Here is a 13,395-nt window from a genome sequence, read left to right as displayed (position 1 = left end):
GTGTGGAATATCCTTCTTGGCAAAAAAAAAATGCAGAAGTTTTTTTTGCATTTTTTTTGGCCAAGATGGACATTCTACACATACTCAAGTCTGATGAAGGGTACATTACCTAAAACATTGCTATTCTTTAATCTGCACCGAGCCACAGAGTCCAACGGCGACGTGACAGTAGGCTTGCAAAATGGACATATAATGTATCCCTATGACAGGTTAAAACCCAAACTAAAGAATAGATATATACACATAGAATACATATATATATATATTTACACACACACACACACGTCATTGAGGCGCATATATATATATATATATATATATATATATATATATATATTTTTTTTTAAATTTCATAGAGTTCTACATAGTAGAATAGCAGCTCATTCAATTGTCAGCTTCTGTAAAATCAATCCCAAACCCAACATGAAATGACACATGGTTTACATACAGTAAACCATTTAATTTCATGTATTTTTTTATATGTCCCTGACTAATAATTAAAGTAGGGTTTGTGTGTAAAATTTTGGACGTCTAGGTGTCAAATTAAGGGGTTAATTCACTGGAAAAAAAATGAGTGGGCTCCCGCGACTAATGGGTTAATATTAATTTATTAATGTCTCCTTGCAATTGGAAGGTGACATTAAGCCGATTAATAATGGAGAGGTGTCAATTAGACACATATCCATTATTAACCCTAGACTATTAAATGGTTAAAAACACACACAGACATTAATTAAAAATTATTTTAATGAAATAAAGACACCTAGTTTTTGACAAGATTTATCGTTTTTGCGTTTTCATTTTTTGCTCCCCTTCTTCCCAGAGCCATAACTTTGTAATTTTCTGTCAATATGGCCATGTGAGGGCTTTTTTTTTGCAGGACGAGTTGTACTTTTGAACAACACCATTGACTTTAACAAATCATGTACTGGAAAACGGAAAAAAAATTCCAAGTGCGGTCAAATTGTAAAAAAATTGCAATCTTACAGTTGTTTTTTTTACCATGATCACTAATGCTAAAATTGACCTGACAATATAATTCTCCGGGTCATTAAGAGTTCAGAGACACCAAACATGACTAGGTTCTTTTTTATATAAGTGGTGAAGAAAAATTCCAAAGATTGTTAAAAAAATATAAAAATTGCTCCATTTTCCGATACCCATAGCGTCTCAATTTTTCATGATCTCATGTTGAGTGACAGCTTATTTTTTGTGCACCGAGCTAACATTTTTAATGGTAAAATATTGGTGCAGATACGATCTTTTGATAACTTGTTATTGCATTTTAATGCAATGTTGCGGTGACCACAAAAAAAATAATTCTGGCGTTTTTACTTTTTTTCTCATTACGTCGTTTAGCGATCAGGTTAATTCTTTTTTCATAATGATAAATTGGGCGATTTTGAAAGAGGCAATACAAAAAATGTGTATGCTCAATTTTTTTATTGTTTTATTTTGAATGTGGCAAATAGGTGGTGATCTGATCTCTCTATTTTTATTTTTTTCATATTTTTAAAAGTATTTTTTTTTACTTTTTGCATGCTTCAATAGTCTCTATGGGACACTAGAAGCTGCCATAATCCGATCTGTTCTACTACATACAGGCAATGATCAAATCGCCTGTATGTAGGAGAATTGCTGACTTGTTATGAGCGCCGTCCACCGGCAATCATTGAGGTCTGCTGGAGACCTCTGGTGTCACACGGGGCTGAGGTCAACTAAGGCTGAAATACCCGGGGCCCCTGTGGTGTCCCTTTAACTAGGGGAAACCCTGTCTGACCCTCAACCCAGGGTTTTTGCTGATGGTGCAAATGCCTGAGCCTCCAATCTTTCCTTATCTCCTGCTCAGCCCTAAGCTTAACCCTCCACCCTCCACCCAGTGAGGAGACAAACCACCAAAGCCCCACACAATAATGACAGACAGGGAGAACTTAAACTGCACCGCGCCGCATACACACAGCACTATACAGTAATGTGAACAGGGCACAACAAAACACAAATATGGGAAGGTGAAAAGGTAACAACGGATCATATGCCACCAGATACGAATCTCTCTCTCTCCAACACCTCCACTCCAGACCGGAACCACTTGGTATGAAACACAAGCTATAATCGGCGACGCCCATAGGCCAGCACGACTATTTAAAGACCGTGGGCGTGACCGAACATCCAACCTGATCTCCAGCTAGATTAACCCCCGATAGCCTGAGAAAATCAAGCCGGCACCACTGAGGCTATAGTGGACGGAGGTGGAACTACCTCTGCCTGACGGATGCTGTGGTGTGAATAGCGTCCGACATGACAAGTGGACGGAGGTGAAACTACCTCTGCCTGCCGGACGCTGTTGTGTGAATAGCGTCCGACATGACAGTACCCCGTCTTCTACGAGGGACCCCAGGGCCCTCAAGACTCATAAGACCCGGCTTGTCCGGATGACGACGGTGAAAAGAACTGACCAGCCGATCCGCATGTATGTCCGAGGCTGGTACCCAAGACCTCTCCTCCGGACCATACCCCCGCCAGTGTACCAAATACTGAAGAGTACGGAGCACTACTCGAGAGTCCACTACCTTGGAGACCTCAAACTCTAAATCGCCATCCACCATGACCGGAGGTGGCATCAGCGTCGTGTCCACAGAGCCTACCACCTTTTTCAATAAAGCCCTGTGAAACACGTTGTGTATCTTGTATACCGCTGGAAGTTCCAACCGATAAGCAACTGGGTTAATGATGGCAGCAATCTTAAAAGGCCCAATAAACCTTGGACCCAATTTTAAAGATGGAATTTTGAGTTTTATGTTTTTAGTCGCTAACCACACCCATTCACCCACACACAGGTCCGGACCTGGCACGCGTCTACTGTCAGCCACCCGTTTGTACCTCGCACTCATGCTCAACAATCGCTGTTTCACCCTCCTCCAGACCGATAATTGAGCTCCTAGCTGGTCCTCCTCCGGGACGCCCCCAGAGTCACCCTGACGTAAGGTACAAAATTGAGGATGTTGACCGTAAACACAAAAGAACGGAGACTCTCCCGATGGACTCTTGGCGGTGATTATTTAACGCGAACTCGGCCAGAGGAAGGAAAGTAGACCACTCCTCTTGGTTGTCGGACACAAAGCATCGTAAATACTGCTCCAGATTTTGGTTCATGCGCTCAGTTTGACCATTTGACTGTGGATGAAACGCCGATGAATGTGACAACTTGATCCCCAAACGAGAGCAAAAAGCTTTCCAAAACCCCGCTGCTACAGGCAAGGACGAAGGCCGGATGTGTCCTTTGCTCAGACTCTCCGCGATGTAGTCTTTCAGAGCTTGTCTCTCTGGACCAGAAATATTAAACATCCTGGCCTTAGGTAATTTGGCCCCGGGTTTTAACCTAATCACACAGTCATAGGCTCGATGTGGAGGCAGTTCTGAGCAAGCCCTCTCAGAGAATACATCCGCGAAATCCTGCAAAGCCTCTGGAAGGCTGGGCGTCACGGCGGACACACATGTGGCCAAGCAATTGTCCTGGCAGAAACCACTCCATTGGACTATGTCCTGAGTTTTCCAATCAATCACCGGGTTGTGCCTGGACAACCATGGAAAACCCAGGACCATTTGTGCTGGTAGATTACGGAGGACCCTACATGTAACCCACTCAGAATGTAGGACCCCAATGTGGAGTTTCACCTCAGCCACAAACTCCGTAATCTCCCCTTGTGGGAGGCGAGCGGCAGTAATGGTAACCACCTGAGTGGGATGAGGGAGTTTTTCGATCTTAAACCCGGCAGTGCGTGCAAATTCCTCATCTATGAGATTGGTGGCGGAACCGCTATCCACAAACACTGATATTGGTAGCTCTCTGCCCGCGATAATAACCTTGGCAGGGAGCATACATTGAGATACCATCATGGAGGATATGCATACGCTCAGTTGGGCCTCCTCCATACCCTCTGAGCTTAACAGTTTTCCGCCGGTGTGACCTTCTTCGGTAGCACAGGACAAACGTTAACATAATGATTTCTTTTACCACAGTAAAAACATGCTCCGGGCTTCCTGAACCCAGGAACGCGACGCTTAACCTGTGACACCCCCGCAATTTGCATAGGTTCAGTGGGCTCACCTGCAGCAACCACACTTGCACCTCTGCTTTCCCCCAGGGGTAGCGTCTCCTGTGTCCCCTGACGCAAACGGCGATCAATACATATAACCAAACTCATGGCAGACTCCAACGATGCAGGAGTCTCATACATCAGGAGGGCCTGTTTAAGGTTCCCTGATACCCCATGAATAAACTGGCTCCACAGCGCTGGGTCGTTCCACTGTGTGTCTACTGCCCAACGGCAAAATTCCGAACAATAGTCCTCCGCCAAGCGCTCCCCCTGGCGGAGGGCGCGGATTTTAGATTCCGCTAGAGCCAATCTGTCAGGATCATCATAAATGAGCCCGAGTGCAGAAAAAACATTATCGACAGAATGAAATGTAGCAGAGTCAGCTGGTAAGGAAAACACCCATGCTTGGGGGTCATCACTCAATAATGATAACACCAGACCCACCCGCTGAGCCTCATTACCTGAGGAGATAGGGCGCATGCGGAAGTATAACTTGCAGGCCTCCCGAAATATGACAAATTTGCTGTGTTCCCCTGAGAATCGTTCTGGCAGCGGGATCTTTGGCTCTGCACCGATACCTGCAGATGCCGTTTGCACCTTCGCTACTACCAGACCCTGCTGCTGAACTGCCCCTTTCAACTCGGAGACCTGTAAGGACAGCGCCGCCAACTGGCGGGTTATGGAATCCATGGGATCCATGGACTCCTGAAAAATGTAGGCCGATTATAATGTCACGCGGGGCTGAGGTCAACTAAGGCTGAAATACCCGGGGCCCCTGTGGTGTCCCTTTAACTAGGGGAAACCCTGTCTGACCCTCAACCCAGGGTTTTTGCTGATGGTGCAAATGTCTGAGCCTCCAACCTTTCCTTATCTCCTGCTCAGCCCTAAGCTTAACCCTCCACCCCCCACCCAGTGAGGAGACAAACCACCAAAGCCCCACACAATAATGACAGACAGGGAGAACTTAAACTGCACCGCGCCGCATACACACAGGACTATACAGTAATGTGAACAGGGCACAACAAAACACAAATATGGGAAGGTGAAAAGGTAACAACGGATCATACGCCACCAGATATGAATCTCTCTCTCCAACACCTCCAGTCCAGACCGGAACCACTTGGTATTAAACACAAGCTATAATCGGCGACGCCCATAGGCCAGCACGACAATTTAAAGACCGTGGGCGTGACCAAACATCCAACCTGATCTCCAGCTAGATTAACCCCCGATAGCCTGAGAAAATCAAGCCGGCACCACTGAGGCTATAGTGGACGGAGGTGGAACTACCTCTGCCTGCCGGACGCTGTGGTGTGAATAGTGTCCGACATGACAAGTGGACGGAGGTGAAACTACCTCTGCCTGCCGGACGCTGTGGTGTGAATAGCGTCCGACATGACATCTGGTTGTCATGCCAACCCATTGGTGACCCGCGATCAAGTGACACTCACCGATGGGAGGGATTTCCGACATGCTTGCCGGAAACACGTGTTAAATGCCACTGTCAGAGATTGACAGCAGCATTTAAGTAGTTTACAGCCACAGGTGGATCGCAATTCCACCCGCGGCTGTTAGTGGCACATGTCAGCTGTTCAAAGCAGCTGACGTGCCGGAAAATAGTCTGTGTCTGTGGCAAGACCCTCGCATGATACATATTTCATCCAACAACCAATACTGGTTGGCCACCTTTCTTGATCCAGGATACAAGGAGAAATTCTCAACACCAAGGGATAATGGGGAGAGACACAAACACCAGGTCCAGCAGAATTGGGGGGAGAATGTGCACAAATTGTGCAATTTTCAATAAACCAGCACAACAGCAAGGGCTATCTGTGCCTGTAACAATGCCAGGGAGGGAGAAGTTGCAGAGCATGGTCAAGGGGTACTTAAGTGACCATACGTTTATCCTTTGTGATGCTTCAGTTCCCTTTATTGGGTATCCAAGCTGAACACTTAACCTGACCTCTTCTTATACGCCTTCGAGATGCTGGCCTGCTCGGCTGCTAGTGTGATGTCAGAGCGTGTTTTCAGTTCCGCTGGGTCAATCATCACTGATAAGCGCACACGCTTCTCCACAGAAAATGCAGACAGAATTACTCTGATTAAATTCAACAAGGACTGGATATCTCCACAGTTTGAAATCCCTCCAGATGACAGCAAGCTAACCTAAATTCACCAAAAATGCTGATTCATGCTATTGCTCTTAACATCAATCCCTTTGCATAAAAACCCATTTCCTTCCTTCGTCAACCATGACTCAGCTCATAGCGATAATTTTTACAAACCCTATGCACATTGTGCAGTGGACAAACCAGGACAGTATTCCTACTACAGCCTAACTACTATTTGTCATTGGAGGCCCTTGGAATGGTGGTTTCCTGTGTCAACCATGACTCAGCCCATAGAGCTAATTTTTACAAACCATATGCACATCATCACTTTCCCATCCATTTCATCCTTTTCCTCAGGCCCCCAGACCCCTTTGTAGGGTCCAGCAGAAAATTACTCACATTTCCCATTGACTTGCATTGTACTTGCTATTCGGAATGAATACGCGATGTTTACAAAGTGCTCATTACGAGTATTGCGATTACGAATATTACGGTACTCACTCATCACTATCTATGACCCACCTGTAGTGTCAATATGATCACTGCACTCCTAGATGAATTCATGAGTTGAGTTTGTAAACTGGGGTCACATATGAGGGGTTCTGCTGTGTTGGAACCTCAGGGGCTCTGCCAATGTAACATGGACCATTCGAACAAGTGCAGCAAAATCTGCACTGTAATATGGCATTTTTTCCCTTCTGAGCTTTGCACTGTGCACATCAGGGGCTCTCCAAATCCGACATGGCATCGGCAAATTATTCCAGCAAATTTTACAATCAAAAAGTCAAATGGCTCTACCTCTCTTCCATGCCCTGCTGTGTGTCCAACCAGTTGTTTTCCTTCACATATAGGTTATCTGCGCACTCAGGAGAAATTGCACAACAAATTGTATTGAGCAATTTCTCCTTTTATCCTTATGAAAATGCAAAACTTGGAGCTAAAAAAATTTATCTGGGAAAAATTTCATTTTCTTATTTTCACGGCTTAACGTTATAAACTTCTGTGAAGCACCTAGGGGTTCAAGGTGTTCAATACACATCTAGATAAGTTCCCAAAGGGGTATAGTTTCCAAAATGGTGTCACTTGTGGGGAAGTATCCACTGTTTAGGCACATACATAGGGGCTCTCCAAATGTGACATGGCATCCACTACTTATTCCAGCAAATTTTACATTCAAAAAGTCAAATGGCGCTCCTTCACTTCTGATCCCTACTGTGCGTCCAAATGGCAGATTTCCCCCACATATGAGGTATCAGCATGCTCAGGAGAAATTGCACAAAAAAATAGTATGGTGCATTTTCTACTGTTAGGCCGGGATCACACATGCCGCCGGCACTCGGGAGTGGAGCGTGCGGCAGCATGTTTTGCTATGCGGCTGTTTGCTCCGATCGCAGTGCCGGGTATTAACATGCGAGACTCGGCCGTGCATGTGTTATCCTGGCCTTACCCTTATTAAAATGCAAAATTTGGAGCTAAAAAATATTTATCTGGTAAAAATTAGTTTTTTTTATTTTCACGGCTTAACATTATAAACTTCTGTGAAGCTTCTGGACGTTCAAGGCGTTCAATGCACATCTAGATAAGTTCCCAAAGGGGTAAGGGGCAAAAGTAAAAAAAAGATCTAAATGAAAATTTTTGTGAAAGAAAGGTAAATGTTTATTTTTTCCTTCCACATTCCAAAAATTCCTGTAAAGCATCTGAAGGGTTAATAAACTTCTTGAGGCTATGTGCCCACGGTGCGTGTTAAAACGCACACCAAAAACCGGACTCCTTCCCAGAAATCGCGCGTTTTTTTCCGCTCGATTTCACCGCGATTTTACCGCGATTATGATCGCGCTTTTGCCGCGATTTTCGCGTGCGATATTCAAGCACTTTCCAAGCGATTTGAAGCATCACTTGGAAAGTGATTGACAGGTTGGTCACACTCGTCAAACATAGTGTTTGACAAGTGTGACCAGGTTTTTACTATTGAGGCCGCCTATGCGGCCTAAATAGTAAAAGATAGAATGTTAAAATGCTAAAAAAAAATTAAAAAAAAAAAATCGGGGTATATTTACCTTCCGGCGTCCCGCGCTGCATTCCCGGGCCTCAGAGTTCCCAGTAATGCCTTGCGAGACCTGTGATGATGTAGTCTCGCGTTGCTATAGCGATCTCGCGAGACCGCTAGAGTCACGCGAGACTACGTCATTACAGGGCGTTGCCGCAAGGCATTACTGGGAACGCTAGGCCGGGAATGCAGCGCGGGACATCGGAAGGTAATATACCCCGATTTTTTATTTTTTATTCTTTTTTTTACAGGGGGATGGTACCCAGGGCCTGGAGGACAGTCTCCTCTCCTCCACACCGTGGGTACCAACCGCACATGAGACACAACTTCCCGCATGGTGGGCATAGCCACATGCGGGAAGTAAGCTATTCTCATGCATTCCTATGGGTGCGGAATCGCGGCAATTCTTTGCGATTCCGCACAAAAGAATGAGCCTGCTGCGATTTTTTCTGCGATGCGATTCCGCCGCGGAAAAAAGCGCAGCATTAGCACAGCATGTGCGGAATGCCATAGGAATGCATGGGGGGGCATTCTGTACACGATTTTTAAACGTTTTCGCGCCGAAAATCGCGGCAAAAACGCTTAAAAATCGCTATGTGGGCACACAGCCTGAATGTGTTTTTGAGTACCTTAAGGGATGCAGTTTTATGAATAGTGTCACTTTTGGGTATTTTCTGTCATATAGGCTCCTCAAAGTCACTTAAAATGTAAGGTGGTCCCTAAAAAATGGTTCTGCCAATTTTTTTGGAAAAATTAAAAAATGATGCTTCAAAAATTGTGTTGATTTAAAACATACATGTGGGACATGTTATTTATTATCTATTTTGTGTGATATGACTCTCTGCTTTAAGGGCATAATCATTAAAAGTTTGAAAGCTACAAAATTTTCAAAATTTTCGCCAAATTTCCCTTTTTTTTTTTGCACAAATAAATGCAAGTCATGTCAAAGAAATTTTACCACTATCATGAAGTACAATACGTCACAAGAAAACATTCTCAGAATCAGTGGGAACCATAGAAGCGTTGAAGAGTTATGACTAGTGTTGAGCATTCCGATACCGCAAGTATCGGGTATCGGCCGATACTTGCTGTATCGGAATTCCGATACCGACTTCCGATATTTTTTCAATATCGGAAGTCGGCATCGGAATCGGAAGTTCAAAGTTGATTGACAGCCTGACGTCATCATGATGCGCGGTGTGTGCGCATCATGATGCGCCGTCATTTCGGGCCTTCCGGGGGTCTCTGCCGGCCTGCCGGGGGGCTGTGCCGGCCTGCCGGGGGGCTGTGTGGACTGCTCGGGGTCTGTACCGGCCTGCCGGGGGGCTGTGCTGGCCTGCCGGTGGTCTGTGCACCCTGTGGGGGTCTGTACCGGCCTGCCGGGGGGCTGTGCCGGCCTGCCGGTGGTCTGTGCACCCTGTGGGGGTCTGTACCGGCCTGCCGGGGGGCTGTGCCGGCCTGCCAGGGGGCTGTGCTGATGTCCGGGGGTCTGTGCAAGCATCGTCCGATGGGACTACAAGTCCCATCTGGCGATGCCTGCTACCATGACAGTGATTGACACATTAGCCAATGATGGGACAGTAGTAGTCCCATCATCCGGCTAATGTGTTAAATGTTAAAAAAAAAAAAAAAAAAAAAATACTACATACATACTACATGCATGCTACATACATACTACATGCTACATACATACTACATACATACTACATACATACCACATATATACTACATACATAACACATATATACTACATACATACTACATACATACTACATACATACTACATATATACTACATGCATGCTACATACATACTACATGCTACATACATACTACATATATACTACATGCATGCTACATACATACTACATGCTACATACATACTACATATATACTACATACATACTACATACATACTACATGCATGCTACATACATACTACATGCTACATACATACTACATATATACTACATGCATGCTACATACATACTACATGCTACATACATACTACATATATACTACATACATACTACATACATACTACATGCATGCTACATACATACTACATGCTACATACATACCACATGCTACATACAAACCACATATATACTACATACATACTACATACAATACATTCATACAATACATACATAGACATACAGTACATATAACATAGAGTAACATACTTACCAATACTTGTCACATTGTTCCTCGAAGCCATTGTCTTTTACGGAATAAATATTAACATAACAAACCACAAAAATACTCACCCACGATCCGAAGCAGTCCACGAGTGTGTCCCACGATGATCTTGGGTAGAGAACTGCAGCATCAGCTGTTGCTGCCGTTCTCTACGGGCTGCAGGAATCCAATGACGGAAGGTAGGTATCCTTCCGCACTGTATTCCTCCGCCACTTAAAAAAAAAAAAGTCCCTAGTCTCACTTTATGCCATTGCTGCGTGGGAATTTCCCACACAGCAATGGCATAAAGTGAGACTAGGGACTTTTTTTTTTTTTAAGTGGCGGAGGAATACAGTGCGGAAGGATACCTACCTTCCGTCATTGGATTCCTGCAGCCCGTAGAGAACGGCAGCAACAGCTGATGCTGCAGTTCTCTACCCAAGATCGTCGTGGGACACACTCGTGGACTGCTTCGGATCGTAGGTGAGTATTTTTGTGGTTTGTTATGTTAATATTTATTCCGTAAAAGACAATGGCTTCGGGGAACAATGTGACAAGTATTGGTAAGTATGTTACTCTATGTTATATGTACTGTATGTCTATGTATGTATTGTATGAATGTATTGTATGTAGTATGTATGTAGTATATATGTGGTATGTATGTAGCATGTAGTATGTATGTAGTATGTATGTAGCATGCATGTAGCATGCAGTATGTATGTAGCATGCATGTAGTATGTATGTAGCATGTAGTATGTATGTAGCATGCATGTAGTATATATGTAGTATGTATGTAGCATGTAGTATGTATGTAGCATGCATGTAGTATGTATGTAGTATGTATGTAGTATATATGTAGTATGTATGTAGCATGTAGTATGTATGTAGCATGCATGTAGTATATATGTAGTATGTATGTAGCATGTAGTATGTATGTAGCATGCATGTAGTATGTATGTAGTATGTATGTAGTATATATGTAGTATGTATGTAGCATGTAGTATGTATGTAGCATGCATGTAGTATATATGTAGTATGTATGTAGCATGTAGTATGTATGTAGTATGTATGTAGTATGTATGTGGTATGTATGTAGTATATATGTAGTATGTATGTAGCATGTAGTATGTATGTAGCATGCATGTAGTATATATGTAGTATGTATGTAGCATGTAGTATGTATGTAGCATATATGTAGTATGTATGTAGTATGTATGTAGCATGCATGTAGTATATATGTAGTATGTATGTAGCATGTAGTATATATGTAGTATGCATGTTGCATGCATGTAGTATATATGTAGTATGTATGTTGCATGTAGTATGTATGTAGTATGTATGTTGCATGTAATATATATGTAGTATGAATGTAGCATGTATGTAGTATGTAGTATGAATGTAGCATGTATGTAGTATGCATGTTGTATGTATGTAGCATGTAATTTTTTTTTTTTTTTTTTTTTTACATTCAACACATTAGCCGGATGATGGGACTACTACTGTCCCATCATTGGCTAATGTGTCAATCACTGTCATGGTAGCAGGCATCGCCCGATGGGACTTGTAGTCCCATCGGACGATGCCTGCACAGACCCCAGAAGCCTGCACAGCCCCCCGGCAGGCCGGCACAGCCCCCCGGAGCCTGCACAGCCCCCCGGCAGGCCGGCACAGCCCCCCGGCAGGCCGGCACAGCCCATCGGAGCCTGCACAGCCCTCCTGGCAGGCCGGCACAGCCCCCCGGCAGGCCGGCACAGACCACCGGAGCCTGCACAGACCCCCTGGCAGGCCGGCACAGCCCCCCGAAAGGCCCGTACAGACCCCAGAGAGGCTGTACAAGGGAAAAACAGGATTTTTCTTATTCCGATACCGGAAGTCCCATAGACTTGAATGGGACTTCCGGTATCGGAATCGGCGATACCGATACTTTGTTTTAAGATCGGCCGATCCATTCCGATCCGATACTTTGAAGTATCGGACGGTATCGCTCAACTCTAGTTATGACCCTATAAAGTGACAGTGGTCAGAATTGTAAATTTTGGCCTGGTAAGGAAGGTGAAAACAGGCTTTGGGGTGAAGTGGTTAATATAAAGTGTTCCTGTGTGTATAATAGGAAGCATCTGAGTGTGCCCACCTTCCACACTCTTTACATCAGAGAGTTATGTCACACAAAATAGTTAATACGTAATATTTCCCACATGTCTACTTTACATAACCCCAATTTTTGAAACAATAATCTTTTCTTTTTTTAGGGAGTTGACCAGCTATTTCTAATTTTTTCAACAAAATTTACAAAACCATTTTTTTTAGGCACCACATTACATTTGAAGTGACTTTGAGGGATGTACATGACACAAAATATTTAAAAAAATTACACCATTCTAAAAGCTGCAGCCTCAAGCTGCTGAAAACTGCACTTAAGTTGATTAAGTCTTCAAGTTCTTCACAGGAATTCTTGGAATGTGGAAGGAAAAAATGTACATTTGTTTTTTTTCACAAAAAGTTTACCTTAGACAACATTTTTTTATTTTTACAAGGGTAACAGGAAAAAAAGGGACCCCAAAAAATGTTGTACAATTTCTCCTAAACATGCTGATACCCCACATGTGGGGTAAAACCATTGTTTGGGAGCATGATAGGGCTTGGAAGGGTAAGGAGCGATATTTAACTTTTTGAATACAAAATTTGCTGAAATAATTAGTGGATGCCATTCCGTGTATGGAAAGCCTCTGATGTGCCTAAACAGTGGAAACCTCCACAAGTGACACCATTTTGGAAACTAGACTCCTCAGGGAACTTACCTAGATGTGTGGTGAGCACTTTTAAACCCCAAGGTGCTTCACAGAAGTTTATAACCTTGAGCTGTGAAAAAAAATAAAAAATAAAAAAAAATCACATTTTTCCCATAAAAATGTATTTTAGCCCAAAATTTTGCATGTTCACAAGGGTAACAAAAGGGAATT

The sequence above is a fragment of the Dendrobates tinctorius genome, unplaced genomic scaffold (genome assembly GCF_039654945.1).
Source record: "Dendrobates tinctorius isolate UK_male_01 unplaced genomic scaffold, ASM3965494v1 ptg000122l, whole genome shotgun sequence".
NCBI classification, from domain to species: Eukaryota; Metazoa; Chordata; class Amphibia; order Anura; family Dendrobatidae; genus Dendrobates; species Dendrobates tinctorius.
Note: the sequence above shows the minus strand (reverse complement) of the source record.